The sequence below is a fragment of the Apteryx mantelli genome, chromosome 2, assembly GCF_036417845.1.
Source record: "Apteryx mantelli isolate bAptMan1 chromosome 2, bAptMan1.hap1, whole genome shotgun sequence".
Lineage (NCBI taxonomy): Eukaryota > Metazoa > Chordata > Aves > Apterygiformes > Apterygidae > Apteryx > Apteryx mantelli.
The window spans coordinates 36302569-36319123 of NC_089979.1; positions in this window are offsets into that span (position 1 = coordinate 36302569).

Genomic DNA, 16555 nt, shown 5'->3' on the forward strand with positions numbered 1-16555 from the left:
GACTCCACTGTGCTCAGTGGTAACGCTGCCACTGTCTTTAGTAGAACCACATATAACCTGAAAATTTGGGTAGAAGTCAAAACCTACAGACTCCTCCTTTCTGGGCTTTCCTGTGCAAATGAGCTTCACTCTGATGTATGAGACCACACCTCTCCCAATCCATGGTTACAGTTGTCACTGTTCCCTGTAATGTGAGCGTTACATTACTCTAATTTTATTGTGTCTTTTAGTGGGCCTTCAGTCCCTGGTACAAAAGGGTAGTTCCTTTAAAGTTCAGATGCATTTTACTCCACCTTGTTTTACTGGGGTGTTTTTGTTTTTGTTTTTGTTTTTCCTTTTAGAGAGCCAAGGCAACAGCCAAAGAGAAGATGATTCAGCAATCTACTGCTGATATCAGCAGAGCTATGGTTCAAAAATGTGAGGCTGGGCAGCAAAACTATTCCTCTTCTTGCATTCCAGAGAGAAGTTGATTTCCCTTTTTTCCTCAGTGTATAATCCCACATCAGTGAACAGAATTGACATTTTGAGCAGCTAGACTGATATGGATAACACAGAGACTTCCTGACCCCTCTCCCTTGCCGAGCCACAGCTGCACTGAATCTTGGCTGAGGTTCTGGCAGAGTCAGATCTGTTCTTTCATCGAGGATTTATTTTCAGTGCTCCTTGCATTTCTGGATTCAAAACCCCCTAATACCAAGTAAAAGACTCTTTTTTCCCCCCTCTTCTTGATTTTCCAGGATTGGAATGGAAATGGGAAAGTTAAAAAGTTCACACACTTGCAAAAAGTGTCTCAGGAGATGCCAAATTTCCTCCATTTCTAATGATGCACTTAGAAGAAGGAAGTTTTCAAATCTTGAGTCTATACAGGAGCTGACATCAGCTTCACTAGACTTACAGGGCCCACAGGTGAAGGCAAAGGTCTGGGCCCTTCTGCCTCAGAGGTCTCCTGCTGTCACCTCACTTAGTTAATGGAGTTAGCAGCTGAGACCTGTGATTGCCACCAGCTGTTCTGGTTGCTTTCTTGGCCTTCTCATAAACTGAAAGGCACTAACTTAGATACTGGGAACTGTCTAGCCATGTTAGTGCAGAGCTATTGCCTATTTTGTCCACTCAGATTAGGCAAATACAAAAGGACTCTTCTCTACAGGTGTAATTTCTTCCAGGTCTCCTCAGTGGGTTAACTTGTTCCTCAAAACACTATCTTTCTTATCTCTTTTAACAGTAAAACATACGCTGGCAGTTGTTAGTTCAGGATGAAGTGTATCCATATCACTGATGTTATGTACAGGCCCCTTCACATGCAAAGCAACGTATGTGAATGACGCCTGCCCACAGCACTAGAAGCAGACAAAACAGCACTACATGAAGTCATGCTAAGATACGTGCTCTTCATGAGGTGTCACCCTGGGCAAACACAGTCCCTGGAGCACTGGAATCACAAAACTATTGTCATTTCACCTCTCTGAAGTGCTGGGATGCCAAGTTCATCCAGAATGAGTGGAATGTGCCCTTAGTATTTTCTCTATTATTAAAAACAAGCTCATGTTCATATGACGGAGAGCTTCATAATGTTAGTTTTGCCACTGGCAGAATACGTTCCGTGTCTACATAGTTCCTTTTACAGCTTTGCATTCTGCAAAATAAATCTGCACAACAGGTAAAATGAGAATGTTTCCTGCAGTTTTTAAAACAGAGATATTGTGAAAAAGCACTTTGTATCGTATTAAGATTTCAGGCCAGTAACTAGTAATGGCTTTTTTAGCAGTGTACTGTCAGAACACTTAACTAACAGAAGTGTGTACTCAGGATTTGCTGACGTGTTTGGAAGGAAGGAGCAGTATAGCTGTTCTTCTTCAGAGTCAGTGATATACTACAGCAGTGTACAAAGTTAGCATCAACATACGCACTACTGTCAATTTTTATGTTGATGTGAAACTTCTTTGCTAGGGATTGGCACTTGGTGCAGCTACATTCATGCATAAGACAAATGCCAAAATCTTCTACAGCAAGCAGGTATCCAAGTATTGGATTCTTCCTTTCTTTCATGTAAACCAGCTTGAAGCCACCAAAAATGAAGAAAAAAAATATCTCTTGGAAAGATCTTTTGACAAATTGTACCATGGATCATAAAAATGCCTTTACCAAAACATGTACAAAGTTCATTGTTCAGAGAAACTATTCTTATTCCAGAATTATTACTGCTCACTTTGGGGCATCTGTCCTTCAGCTTATACCTGCATCTGTCTTACAGATACAGTCCTAACATACTGTTAGCATTGTTCACTCCTAGATGCTCTGGATGAAATCCTGCTCTCTCTAAAATCAATGGCGAAACATCCTTCTGTGCAGCCAAGATTTCTTTCTGTAATTACAACTACATTTTATTCCCTGACTCTAGTGTAAGTTTCTCTCTGTGTGACGCTGGCATACGCCTTCCATCTGGCTCCTAACATATTGAATTTCCTACTTGTTTTTGCAAATGTATCGCCAGTGGTTTCCAGAACTTCATTCCTAGATCACTGACTTGCACTCAATTTGTCAAAACTTAGTTAAAATATTCAGTGTCCCCACTGGCCTAAGGATGATAAATGGAATGTCTGTTCCTAATATTTCTTTCCTTAGGAAGCTCTAGAAATTCTGTTTATGTGAACTGAAATCCACTATCAGAGACTAACCAAGAGAAACTTGTCTGGTAAGTGATACTTCTGTGCATTTGCTGATGTAATTAATTAAAATAATAACCTAATATCCATTTGCTGGCACTGTTTCAAAATACTTCCCCAGTCTTTTCCCATGTATGACTGACTAAGAAATCTAGATGTAACATTGACATGAATGTTACAGCTGTTTTTTCTGCATATCTGGCAGAAACACAGGAAATCATTGCTCATTAAAATTATACGCCCACCAATTATTATCTCTAACTGCATCCCAAACATAACAGGATATGTTTTTGACATATCTCTGGTACATGTCATGCAGACACTGAGTGGCCGTAGGTTTTTGCTCAGTGGGAAAAATATAGCAGGAATAAATAAAATAAAGCAGGAATAAATGCAGACAGCACAAAGACTCCTTCATCTGCTGTCCTGTGCCCTTGTACAAGCAGTAAAGCTTGCTGCTATAAGAATGACGCTTGGATGATACTATAGCAGTGAATAAAATTTTCTTTATCTCCATTACAGCCTTGGCGTAATGATATTTAAAAAAAAAAGTTTATATGATGTGATTTGTTGGATTCAGACTGGAATTTCTGCCACCAGCTCTCTAGCTTCATTCCTTCATGCTTCATCTATCCAATTATCAAATCCCCTGTTGTACAAAGACACAATTCAGCTGTTCTAAGGGCTTAACTGTGCCCTCAGACACAGGGATGTGCAGTGCTCTGCATCTTGTAAAATCGAAATGCACAGTAGCCAGTTTTTGCTGGGTACATGGAGACACATCCACATCTGAGCACTGAAGTAAACAAGTAAATACAATCCTAAAGATCATTTAAGAGACGAGATGCGTTCTGTTGCAATGAACCACTCACCTCTTCAAACCAGTAACACATACCACAACACTACTGAAACATGAAAGCTTGGCAAACAGATGCTCTGATTTACTTGTACTGTCCTCCAAGAGTAGATACTCCTGATACTCACGTTCACTATAAACTCGATTTTTATTCAGCTTGCTGAACATCCGACATTCTCTTTCATTTTGGGTAACCAGCTATTCCCTTTCCTCTAAAAGATTTATGTCATAGCCTTACTTCCACATTGACTATCTCCCTGCCTGTCAGTTTATCTCTCTGATTATCAGTCACTTCTGAGAAATCTCCATGCTCTAAGGGTTTTTTTTGTGTGTGTGCCTGCAGCTTTTATAGCACTTACACTTTGCAAATAAGGATTCTTTCCTATGCTGGAGTGACCAACATGCTGACTCTGAGAAATGTTTAAAGAGAAATATTGCACAAAAAGAAGATGCAGGCAGAGTTCATGAAACGTTCCAGAATGATGCATCAAAAACTGCTTTGACTAGTACCGAGCCATGACTTTCTTCAGTCCTCCCAGAGATTTAGAGCATGTCAGCATCTTTTGTTGCACAAATTAATGAAAGTATCCTTTAAATTCACATCACTCACAGAAATGTGATGGAGGCCAGCCAAGGGATGTTTTTTGGTCTTCAGAAGGGATGGAATGGCTTCAGTACAACTCCTTCCTGCCATCACAGAACCCAAATATCATCACCAGCCTCAGTCAGCACCCACAGCAGTGACATGGATCACTCGATGGTCAAGGACTGAGTGACGCCGGAGGAAGAGTTATTACTTATCTCCATTAGCACCTTCTCCAAGTGACCCATGGAGATGGGAAGAGAAGACTTCACTGCCATGGTCTTGCCTCTGCAGGCAGGCAGGTTTTGCCAGGTTTTGATGAATGGCACATTTCATGGCACTGAGGACGTATCCATCCCCTTCCTTTGGACACCTGCAATTCCAGGGACCAAAATGAGATGTCTCCTCTCCCCCAGCTTGTCAGCAGAAAGAGACAGGAGCCTCTAGGGAGTGATTCAGAGTGCTTACACTGTAATTCAAAATAGCCTGTAACAGGCAAGGTATCTGTCCCCTGCCACATACACATGTTCCTCCTGCAGGAGACCAGCCATGGAGAAAAGGCTATGAACAGTAAAGGTGGGAACATTTGGATATCAACAAGTAAAAAAGGACTTCATTCCTTGGAGTTTGTTCAGCACTTTGAATTACTTCATCTTTCAAAATGTTATAATAAAATTAAGAAATGCGGACAAACAGATTCAAAAGTTCCCTTTCCATGATGAAAATGTTAGGTTTTTGTAACGTGTTTAGCTGGGAAGTGCACAAGCAGACCTGTTCTTTAAAAGCAGCTTTCATTTTTACTGACAGGCTGAACCATCAAAATTCATTACGCATACAAGTAAAATCAAAATGCAAATCTCTGCGGGGATGAATACCTATGCAGCCAAGGTGGTGCTTTGCTATGATTACTACTCAAAAATATGTCAGATATGAGTTTGTAGAATAGCTCCCGTTAAACAATAAATGAAAAATAATGGACATGTGGCATTGAAGCCTTCTTGAAAGGTTGCATGAAAGACTTTATCATTTCAGAAGCACTGAGTTTTCCATTGGAGCATAGCGAGAGGCTGCTAAGCTCCTGAGAGAATAAATAAAATGGAGACGTTCATTTTTCATTCTCAGTAAAATACTGATAAAGCACCATTGTCAAAATCTATTTGTCAAACTGCATGGTGTATCTTGAATTACTGTACTTTATATTTCTGGACACGAAGAACATCATCTTTCAAGATGCTCCAAAATAAAAGGTGTAGTGAAACAAGCATATTGAATTTTGGTTTATTACAATCCACTAGGTAATAAAACTGTCAGTGTTACATTTAGACAATTTTACTGCATGGAATATATAATAATGCATGAAACTCATAAAGGTCAGTGTTTTTCACACTGCTTTTTAGATGTTCACTGACCATTTGTTGTTTTTATCACAGTTTTTGGCTCCATTGTCATAAAAATCATTGTCTCAGGAAAGCTGCAAACTTATTAAATATTAACATATATTTTCTGTTCTGATTAATAGGTTCTGGTCTCCCAGATGAAGGCTAAGGAATCTTTAAAAAAAAGGCTTGAGTCACTTAATAGTCATGCCAACATTCTTATGATACTTGATTTGTACTTCTATCTGACGTACACAAGGTAGGTAAGTAAAACTGAGAGATTATTCCTCTCTGAGAAGGGGAGAAAGCAGAAAAGAGAAAAATTTCCCTTAAGACTGCTGAGATGCCCAGACACAGGAGAACTCCATCTGTATCCCCCCTGTGCAGTACTGCCATCATATATTTACATATAAATACACATATACATATGCGTATTTGAAAAGATCACTGTCATCTTTGCATTTCACTGGTAAAAAGAAGACAAAGAAAAGAGCTTCCCACCTTCCCAGCAGCCATTACGAGGCCCTGGGCTGCAGCCCTGCTCAGTGCTGGGGAAACTCTGCAGCTGCCCAGCAGGTTTCATGAGCTGTGGCCCTGCCAGTCTTCCTCAGGTCTTCATTTATTCTGTCTTTCGCTCAAAGTTCAGATGCAGTGAGTCCAGGGGACTTCTGCACCAAAAACTTTTGTAAAAGTCTCACCTCAGCACTGCTCACAGGTCACTATTAGCAGCAGGCTATCGACTGGTGAAGTCATATGGTCTGACTCAGGTCCCTAGCTGGGAGACAAAAGCATTTTGAATAGGTTTTCTTTGCAATTAGGTATTTGCATGAAGAATAACTACCCATTGGTAAAACCTTGTTTGTGAGAATGATCATGAATAGAGAATAGAAGGAGGTATGAACACGATCACACTGAACAGCTGCTCAGAGTTGGAACAAATGGTCACGAATACTGATTTGCAGTATTCTTCCAGCTCTGGATTTTTTTTTTCCCTCCCCTCAAATATGGTCTCTAGTTGAGTGGCTTAGCAAAATAAAGACAGATGGCAATGGATTATCTCTAACACTTCATTAATTGCAGTGAAGCCATTATAGTCTTTCTAAAGTACTCACTAGAGCTTTGCCTGACAATTTCCTTTTAACTGAGTTGCACACCACTTAGTGAGTAGGACCTAATAAGAAACTGTGACTTATTAATTAAGAATGTCTATGTTAGTCATAACAGCATATAAATACATTAGTATATTTCACTGCTGAATATATTGCATATTTAGGAAACTTCTTCAGTGTAAAATAGGAAGTAACAACTTCTTGCAGAGGCATGGCTGCCTTGGACTGGCTTGCAGTCATGACATAAACACTGAACAGAACCAAGCCAGATTTGAGAACCTAATTCGCTCTGATGTCATTCAGATTTCAAAATTAGGAGCCTAATTTACTTTTTCAAAATTGGCACATACAGCCAAACTCAGCGATAATTCCAAGCCTAAAGATGCAGATAACGTAGAGTGAAATTACTACTGCAACTAGGTACTTAGTTCTAATGACCTCAGAGGCTATCTTGAATCTTCTGGATATGTTTCCTTCTGCTTATAAAAATGTGATTCATCCAATCCTGGTATAGAAATAATAGGAGGTGACTTAGATAACCCGTTATCCCCTCACTTGAGGTCAAATGACAAATCACGTTTCATTCCTTTAATTCTCTTTTAGCTAAGCAGTAGGTTGAAATATGTGTGAAGAAAACATCTGTTGAACAATTAAAAAAAAAATTAACATAAAAAAAGGAAAAAAGGTAATGTGCAGGAAGAGAAAGAACTATGTTCTTTGAAGATGTCCCAATTCCAACACAGAGCAGTTTATAGTAGTAATTGATACCTATTTACTTAAAACATTATGGCATTTCCCTTTTTTTCTTAAAAACATGAAGAGTTCACATACCTTGTCAGTACACATCAGACAGAAATTTTACAACACTGAAATTCGCAATTAGTGGAGTCGTCAGAGTTCAAAGACATTTATTTGTCTGGTAGAAAGCTGGCTTTCTCCAGCAGATGTACATTACATACAGCTTGCACATCTAAGAAGTTAGTTGCACCAGCCAGAAGAATGAAAACCGTGTGTCACATGGACATATTTGAACAGGAAGGAACTACAGAAATGAGAGAGAGAAAAGATATAAGCAGGTAAGAGATAACATCGGATCTAATGATCAAAATGGTACAAAACGGTGATGACTAGGAAGCTCCCTTTGCATTCTGGGTGCATTCTGATCCCTAAGGAAGGTCCCGTGACCTGAGCCAGCTAAAGGCACTACAAGGGTCCAACACCAGGTATGGCTCATCCTCACAGTTCGCATAGCCAAAACCTGCCCTGGTGTACTGGTCTCCTTCCCCAGACTTTCAGAGGCAGCAGAACCCATGACACTATTGCAGTCAGCTCCCAGACCCACCAGGCAATAAATCTCCTTACCCTGTGCCAACAGGAAATCATCTCCAACCCCCATCCAATGGGAGCAGCTTCTGTCCTCCTACTTCCCAGAACTAATTTCCAGCCTTTCCTTCCCTTTAAGAAGTGCTCCACCAACCACTTCACCAACCTCAGCACCAGCAGCTGCTTGGCCAGGGTGGCCATGGGTCTACAGACGGACTGGGGGAACAGGAGGTGGCTCTACTGTGAGGAGTGAAGAGCAGAGACATGTGGGCTTGGAAGACCGCTACCCAGAGAAGAGAAGGAGGAGCGGGACACCAGCCCTGGCCACTGCTGTCTCCACTGCTCGTAGGGAGCATGGGTAACAACAGGCACCATGTGTGTGGGACACCCTCCAGCAGCTGGGGCAGCCCAGCTCTCCCACATGAGCCACTGCAGGCAGAGGGAGCAAAGCTGCATCAGTGGTCCCAGGAAGAAGACAGCAAACAAGATGGGAGCATCTTGCTCACTGGATTTGGCTAACAGGCTACATGGTAGACCATCATAGACTGGAGAAAAATTATTCATCCGTCAAGTGAGATCTTCTGATTAATAGGCAGCTAAAGCAGAGGGGGAGGTATTGCCCCTATGTAATACAATAAAGACCATCACTGGAACACAGAGTCTGATGCTGGTGTCACAGAGAAAATGACAAACAGAAAGAGGTTCAGAAAGAGTAGTAATTTGTGCTCTGGAAAGTCTCACTTAGGTACCGAAATTCAAGGTGCTCAACTTTAATTTGGCTAAGAAATAGCTCAGTCACCGGCTAACACAGCCAACACAGGAAGAAGATTACTAACTGTGGCTGGCCCTTTAATTTTGCAAAGAAGGAAGAAAGGGGAAAAAGGCTGATGAAATAGGAGCAGAAGCTAAACAAAATCAAACCAGAAATAGCACATTCCTAGCAGCAAGGGTGGATAATTAGTCACTGGATTAGTTTGCCACTGAATGTGGTCAACACATTAAGACTGGATCAAGACTGGATCTCTTCTCATGTGCCCAGAACAGAAATTCTGATGTTTATGCAAAAATCATGAGTTTTTTTCTGACATGCATTATCCTGAAAGTTGCACCAAATGATCTTAATATTTTCTTCTGGTCTGTCAGTCTGTTTATGTACTACACAGTCTTCATATCCCAGTATGGTAGAAAAATGCAAACGATGTTATGTTGACTTTTTCTTCCCCTTCTGTTATTGTTTATTAAGAAGGTTCTTGAGAGCCCAAGTATGTGCCAGGCTCTCCATGGGTTCTCCCCACATCAGTTCGAGGATGAAATGCAGATGTGCCTCTGAGGCAGTGTTGCAGTGCCAGGTGACCCCTGTCTTCCAGAGAGGAATTTGCTGCCCAGGGTTGGACACAACAGCTTGTTCCACAGTGCAAAAGGAGTGCCGAGTACCTTGGGTGGCAGTCAGGACAGACAGCACACCAGCTGGGGAGAGACCTACTCTAGTTCATAGGAAATGCTAAGAGAGATGGATGGTTAGTTCTTTAACCCCTAGAGGCTCTTCTCCCTCTATTTGGCCTAGTTCTCAGATGCAAAGAAGTGATCAATATTACCTCTGGGCTCAGAGCTCAAAACCTGCTCTTAGATATTAGATATCAGATATTAGATACTAGAATTAGATATTCAAATTAGATAGCAAAGTGTTGCTTTCAAAAACCAAGCTAGACTCACTCCGGTCTTTTAAAATTAAGAAGCTGATGATACTTCTGATCAGCAGCAATTCCCCATCACAGGACACTTGGTCAAGCACAGGCCTTTTCCAGAGTCTGGAACAGGGGTTCAAGCTCATTAGGTTTTAGACAATAGGTAACTTGGTGATAGTGAACACTTTCCAAATCTCACACTGAATCTGTCTATGGTATCAAAGGTTTCACTGGACCCTGGAAAGGAAAATTCATTGGAAATAGGTAATGTTTGGCTTTTGATTCCAATGGGAGTAGAATTAGATAATTTAGCTTCTGAAGTACATTTAGAGAGCAACTGTGTCAGCACTTCCCTTCCCAATGAGCTATCATTATTTTTATCATGTTTTTTCTTGAATCTAGGACTTTTCACACATCAGGTGCTCTCTATCATTATGTTAAAATCACATCTTAAAAGTCCTATTTCAAATAGATCTTTATGGCTAATTAACTACAATGTATTTCTACCTCTTTTGTTTTCATCGTGCAGATGCAATCTGAAAAATCTTCTCAAGGCAGGGCAATGACTAACTACATGTTTTGTAAATATTGAATAACAACAGTAAATAGCAATAATTTTTTTTTGTTAGTGCTGGGAAAGGGTGAGGGTTAACAGTTTATTCAGAACAGAGCCACGGAAGAGTCTAATTTTGTAGCAGCACAGAACTACTTTTCTGAGGTTAGCTTTCAGAGGTTGGTCTCATGCTGATCTTTTGACAGAAAGATTCTTTTTTGATTTATGGCTGAACAGGCACAAAGAAAGCATGTGCACAATATCTTTCCATTGAAATCCAAAGGAGGTCCTAACAAAAAAAAAAAAAATGAAGTGGGAGTTTTGGGGGAAAGTTATGAGCAACTACATTAGTGATGCTCTTCCCATTCTTTCCTACTTAATTTTCAATCAACATAAGTATATAGGAACTGTTATACTGAAAACACAGTCCAGTACTCTAAACTACTTCCTTAGTACAGGTGAGGTGGATGTTCCTCATCATTATGTCCGGTAGAGATTAGCTTGTGCATGAGATTTTCTAGCTGTTTAACAGAACTGTTACCATTCTTTATGACCACTTTAAAATATTGTTAAATTCTTGGTTTCAGTATCTGTCTGCTCTAGTGAGTTCCACACTGCCTGCTGGTCATTTCACCACTCTTTTCTGAATTTCCTATTCTTTGCACTACCCGGTACTGTTCATTATATTATAGATGGGGCTGCGTTCTTGGTTAAAGCATTATAACATCTGTCCGGTTTATCACCCCATTCCTATCTCTGTGTCATATCATTTCTTGCTTTGACTGCATTCAGCAGAGGCCTTAATGGAGCCATGGTAGGAACACGGCCTCTTTGTCGGGCCAAGAAAATTAACTTAGAATTTCTCTTCAACAGGCGTGATTTTGCATTGATTAACACTGAAATTCACTTGCCATTATTCATCTAAATAATATAGGTCTGAATTCCTTCTCAGCCCTTTGCTTCCCCTAAGTCACTTTGACTTATCTTTTTCCCAGTGATCATTCCTCTTTCCAAGTCGTTAATGTGTACATATAATGTACAGTATACACCTAAACTAGCTGATATTTCATATCCTAATCTTAGCTACTACCTTTGCAACTGCTTCTCCACCTGAAAACAAGTCATAGGAGGCTAGAAAAGACTGTGAAGCTTAGTGGGGACCATGTGGAGTCACAAATATTTCATGGCCACCTCAGAGCTAGACAGGAGGAATGGAGCCGGTGATGAGAAATACAGGCTGCTAGCAAGGTAAGGTACTGCATATTATCAAAATATGCTACTTTACAGCATCATTATGTCTTTGGTCTACCCCATGGCTACTGACAAATTAGCAAAAACAATCAGTTCACTCTTACAGAGCCTTGCAGATGATCTTTTGGAGGGTTTGAGTATAGGATTGAGATCAGTAATACTTCATGTTGTCCATATCCCACTGATTTGATAAAATGCTAGGGAGCAGTGTAACAGAAACTTTATTTTAATCTCTACTCTGACTGTATTTCAGTCTTTGTTGGGTGTTTCATAGCCATAAAAAATATATCAGCATTTTTCTCACAGTACTGAAACTTTATCAGTGTTTTGTAAGGCCTGTGGTTCTGTTCCAGTATAAAACAGCTCATATTTCCCTTGTACCTAATGCTGACCTTACACTTAAAACGCATTCTGTACTATCAAACAGTAGGAGTGTTTCCTACCAGACTTAGGAAATCTACAGAAATTTGGGAAAACTACAATTAATCTTTCGCATGGAATAAAGCTCACAGGATTCATAGCAGATAGTTTTACATTGAAAGCTAATTGCCTGAGGAACAGCCCTCATTTTCTAGAACAAATACACATTCAGAAATACACCAGATATGATTTTGATCAACATTATCCAAGCAAAAGGTAGATCTCTATAGAAAAGTTACTAATAAAGCTATTGCTGTGCTACTGTTATGAAGGAGGAAAAAATGGTTAAAACTAACAAAAATTTCTCCAATAGATTTCACTCAACTGATGAATAAGCCCTCATTAAACATTTTTGGGGTACACCAGAGTTCAATTAACTCTCTGTTACTTTTAAACTTTACATGCAAGGGCACTTGCTGCTTTCATCCTGCCCTTTTTGCAGATGCTTGAGTATGCTGGGAGAGGAGTTACAGACGATAGCTGCAGATTCACTGGAGGAAGGAAAGTTGGTTCTCCCAGGAGCTTCAACGCGATTTTTCATATTAGAGTTGTGATAGATTCCAGACACATTTAAAAAATATTGTCACAATATTAATTCTAACTACCAGACTGTTTGGACTTGTAATGTATCTTCTTTGTTGGAGATAGAGAAACTATTACTGGTCTGGGTAGTATTTTCTACTGAGCTTCAGATCAGAGGAAGTGACTGAACCACACTGAGCTTATTCCTGCTTTCTTTGGCAGAGTAGTCTCAATTTTCCTCTGAATAACAACCATTCAGTTTAGGCACCTTAAAACAGTGAGTTAACGAGGCTGGCATGGCTCCTGCTGTAAGGAGCGAATTTGGGGCAGCCAGTACGGATTCTCACTCCTTCCTTCTCCTGCCTTTGCAATCAGACACCTGGGTCTTTTCAGCATGCATCAATGGTTGTGCAGTGATTGAACTGTGAAATACTTAATTAGTGTAATACTGTCTGGCAATACTAGCAAAGGGTTTGCATCTATTGGGGACATCTGAACACAGAATCTTTTCAAAATATTGAATGATCCATGCTAACAGATTGAGTTTATTACAATATTTGTTTCATTTTACTAAGACAGAAGAATAGAGAATGGTTTTCCTGTTTCGGGAAAATGCTGAGTTTTGAAAAATTAATTTTCAATCCCAAACCAGGTCAAACTGTCAATACTGAAAGTTTCCTCAACTTGGTCACCATAAATAATAAGCACATAATTGGATGGGATTTATTGAATTGTTTCCATAACGAATGTTTTGTTTTTCTGTGAACACTGTATGATTCTTTTTTCTTTCCTACAGTTTAAGCTAATTTGCCTAAATAAAAGCTATTGCAACATAAACAGTTTGAATTTTTTGTTTGAAACAGAATTCATTTTGATGAATTCAAAGCATTTTTACAAAAACAAATCCAAAATCAGAAATTCATTAAATTCAGTCTTTTTTCACAAGCTTTTGATAAAAAAAAACCTAATTGCTCTTTGAGTAAAAGTGAAACTCATTGTTTGTCACATCTTGAATATTCTTTTGCAACTATCAGAGCTCCAACTTTTATATCATCATGATTAAATCTGTTATTTTTCATTTGCATAAATATTTTTGCAACTGCTATGGACTTCAGTGTTAATGTATTTATCTCAGTATAGAAACAATGTATCCTTGGGAATCTCTTTCCTTCTTTTTTATAACCTTGTATAGAATATGCTTAAATCAGAGAGAACAGGAAATGTGCTGCCAATGAGTTTCATGTCCATAGTAGTTTTCCTAGTATTGCATTTGATTAGACTGGTTTATTCCAGTTATCTTTTTCAAGGTCAAAAATCAGTCCTGTAGCAGCTGTTTTCAGTGTGCTTTCCTCCATGCTATTCTATGCCCTCCCAATAACACTAGGTCAAAAAGTGATTAACCATTCATAAACAAAATGGTGATGTACTATAATTACAGAAAGAAAAAAGAAGTTACTACTTCCTGTAAATGTTAAGGGATGTGCTTTTCAATAAAGTGAAGGGAAAAAAATGGCAAAGTTCCCAGTTTTTCAAGGCTGTATGTATAAAGATCCATTTATCACCTCAGTGACAGAAATTCTGGAACTCCTGTCATTAATGCTGAAGCAAAACACATTTGAATGTCACGTCAATAAATCATTCACCAACTAGAGCGCTGAAGGGTTTTGCAGTTGTTAATCTGTCTGGTCTGGCAATAGAATTTACACGCCATTTTCATTCATTACTAGTACCAAAATAAACACAAATTATTCCTATCATGGAATAAAAAAGGGAACCTCAATTTTAAAGGTGATTGAAAATGCAGAATATATTAAAAATAATGTTATTTAATATGAGAAACATAATATATTTTGATAGAAAGTGATGTGCTTATTTTTCTTCTTCTGACATATTGTATAAAAAGTGCCCAAACACCAATCCTCTGTCAATTATTTAACAAAAAAATGAATACAATTTTTTTTTTCCCAAATTCATTGCCCAGTGTTATATTTGGTCAAGAACCAGACAAAACAAACAGGCACTGAGGCACATTCTGAAAATGAACTAATCAAAGCTATTCTGGCCAAAGGAAAGGGAAGCAATCCAGAATTGCAGGCCTGTAAGGTCAACATCTGTCAGCAGTCCCCTCTCTCTCCTATGAAACAGGGGTCAAACATCAGCATCTCTCCTTCCTGCAACTGTGTCAGTGAATCAAGAAGGATATATGTGATGTGATCTGTCAGGCAATTTTCATTTTTGAAATACATTAAGTTTATAATGGAATAAATAAACCAATAATCCAGTAACCAGCAGAATGGAGACATAGTGGACAGAGGAAATGAAAAAAAATGTGTGAATGTCTGTACGGCAATGCTATGGCTGTACAGAGCTGATGGCAAGCAGTGCGAGCTCAGTTCTGAAAGTGTCAAGTGCCATTTTCAAATATTTTGAACAATTCCACTCCTCCTGAACTCACACTGAAGATTAGGAACTCAGTCAAGGCATAAATGTGCACACATCGTGGAGTAGATAAAGAGAGAGGAGGATACTATACCAAAGGAGCCCGATAAATTTTGGTATTTGTAAGCTAAGCACTGGAGAGGCTCAGTGCTTTTGTGCCTCTTCTGTGGCAAAACACCAAGGCAGGATGCTGGTTTTGAACTAACACATGACGTGACAGAATAGGTGTACAAAACATCATGGAGCTGTAGGATAATACTGATGAGTCTAATACATGCCAGGTTTATTAAGAAAAAGGGTTAGATCAGGGGAAAAAAAATGTGTTCCCCAAAGTTAACATATTAAACTCAATGATAGAGCTCAATTGCTCACAGAAGACTAAAACTTCAGGCCTGATAAATGGTTTCTGAATATTTTTGAGTATTCTCAATGTTGCACAGAGGAATAGGTCAGGACCAGAAAAACTATCAGAGAAACAAACCAACCCTTATGAGCCGCTTCCACCTGTGTGCTTCACACCAGGAAGGTGGCCACACCAGCCAGAGTGACCCATTTTTCACAGGCTGAATAGGATTTAACAAATGAGCAAGGACTGTTCATCCCAGAGGAAGGGACAAGCTGCTGAAGGAGGCAAAATCCCTCCTAGAGCATCTGGAGCCACCGAAGAGCACCGAGAGCTGCTGCCTCCCTCGCATGGTCTCTCTGCTCTTTACGCACAGACGAACGAACAGCTCAGCTGGCCGCTGCAGGGAATAGCCTTGACACCACTTGTCAATGACCCCAGCTGCATTAAGAGGAGCGATTTCTCCCTTTGGAGTGTGACAGCCTCCCGGGCTTGTCTTTGCCTGCCTAGTTAAGTATAGGGCACACTTTCATCACAGTTAAGTTCATGAGGCGATGTGGGAAAATTATCAGTGCAGCAGGAATTCTAAAAATAAGGTCTCATTAATTACTAATTCATGAGGTCTTCAGAGAGGGGAGTATGTCAGAATGGCTTACTGAAGAGAGAGTATTTTATAAATAAACATTTTATAATACATATTCATTACTTCATTGGTATATTATTTTTATTAAAAGACCATATGACAAAACAATGATTCCTGAGGGGACAATTAAAGCGGGGTAAGTTATTATCAGACTGAATAGACTATGTTTAACATCCATCTGATAGCAAAACATGCTTGAAAAAAGAGTAGTGACTAGTTCTGCTGATTTTATTTCTTAGTAATTTTTCTGCCTGAAAATGTCCTGTTGTGTTGAATAAAGATTAGACTGCACATAGTAGTCCAAATTGAAATTTCATTTTCACACTTACAACATAAAAAGCTTCAGTGTAGTTTCACAAATATAGCAGGGGGCAGGTCTGGTCTTCGTCAGCAACAAAATTTAGCTTGAGGCGCCTAGAAGATTTTGAAATGCCTGCTACGTAATTTAATTTTAGATTCTCTTTTTTCTACTTTATATACATACATGTGCATGAGCCAGAATCAGAGCTTTTATTCAAATTCACTAACTGTGGTAACCTTCCTGAATAAATTGGAATAAAAGGGAGTTCATTAATTTGCACAAAATTACAGACAGTTTCCCTTTGAGTTACACGTTAGAGCAATGAAAACTCTGGGTAAAACTGTCATATTTAAAATGTTTACTGCAGTTGGTATCAAAGGAGATGTTAATGATTTGAAATGTGTAAATGTTCGTTTCAGGAGAGCAATTAAGTTTTTAGTTGGATATTAATGCGTGCTTGGCTTATGAGGGAAATATTTCACTTCCAA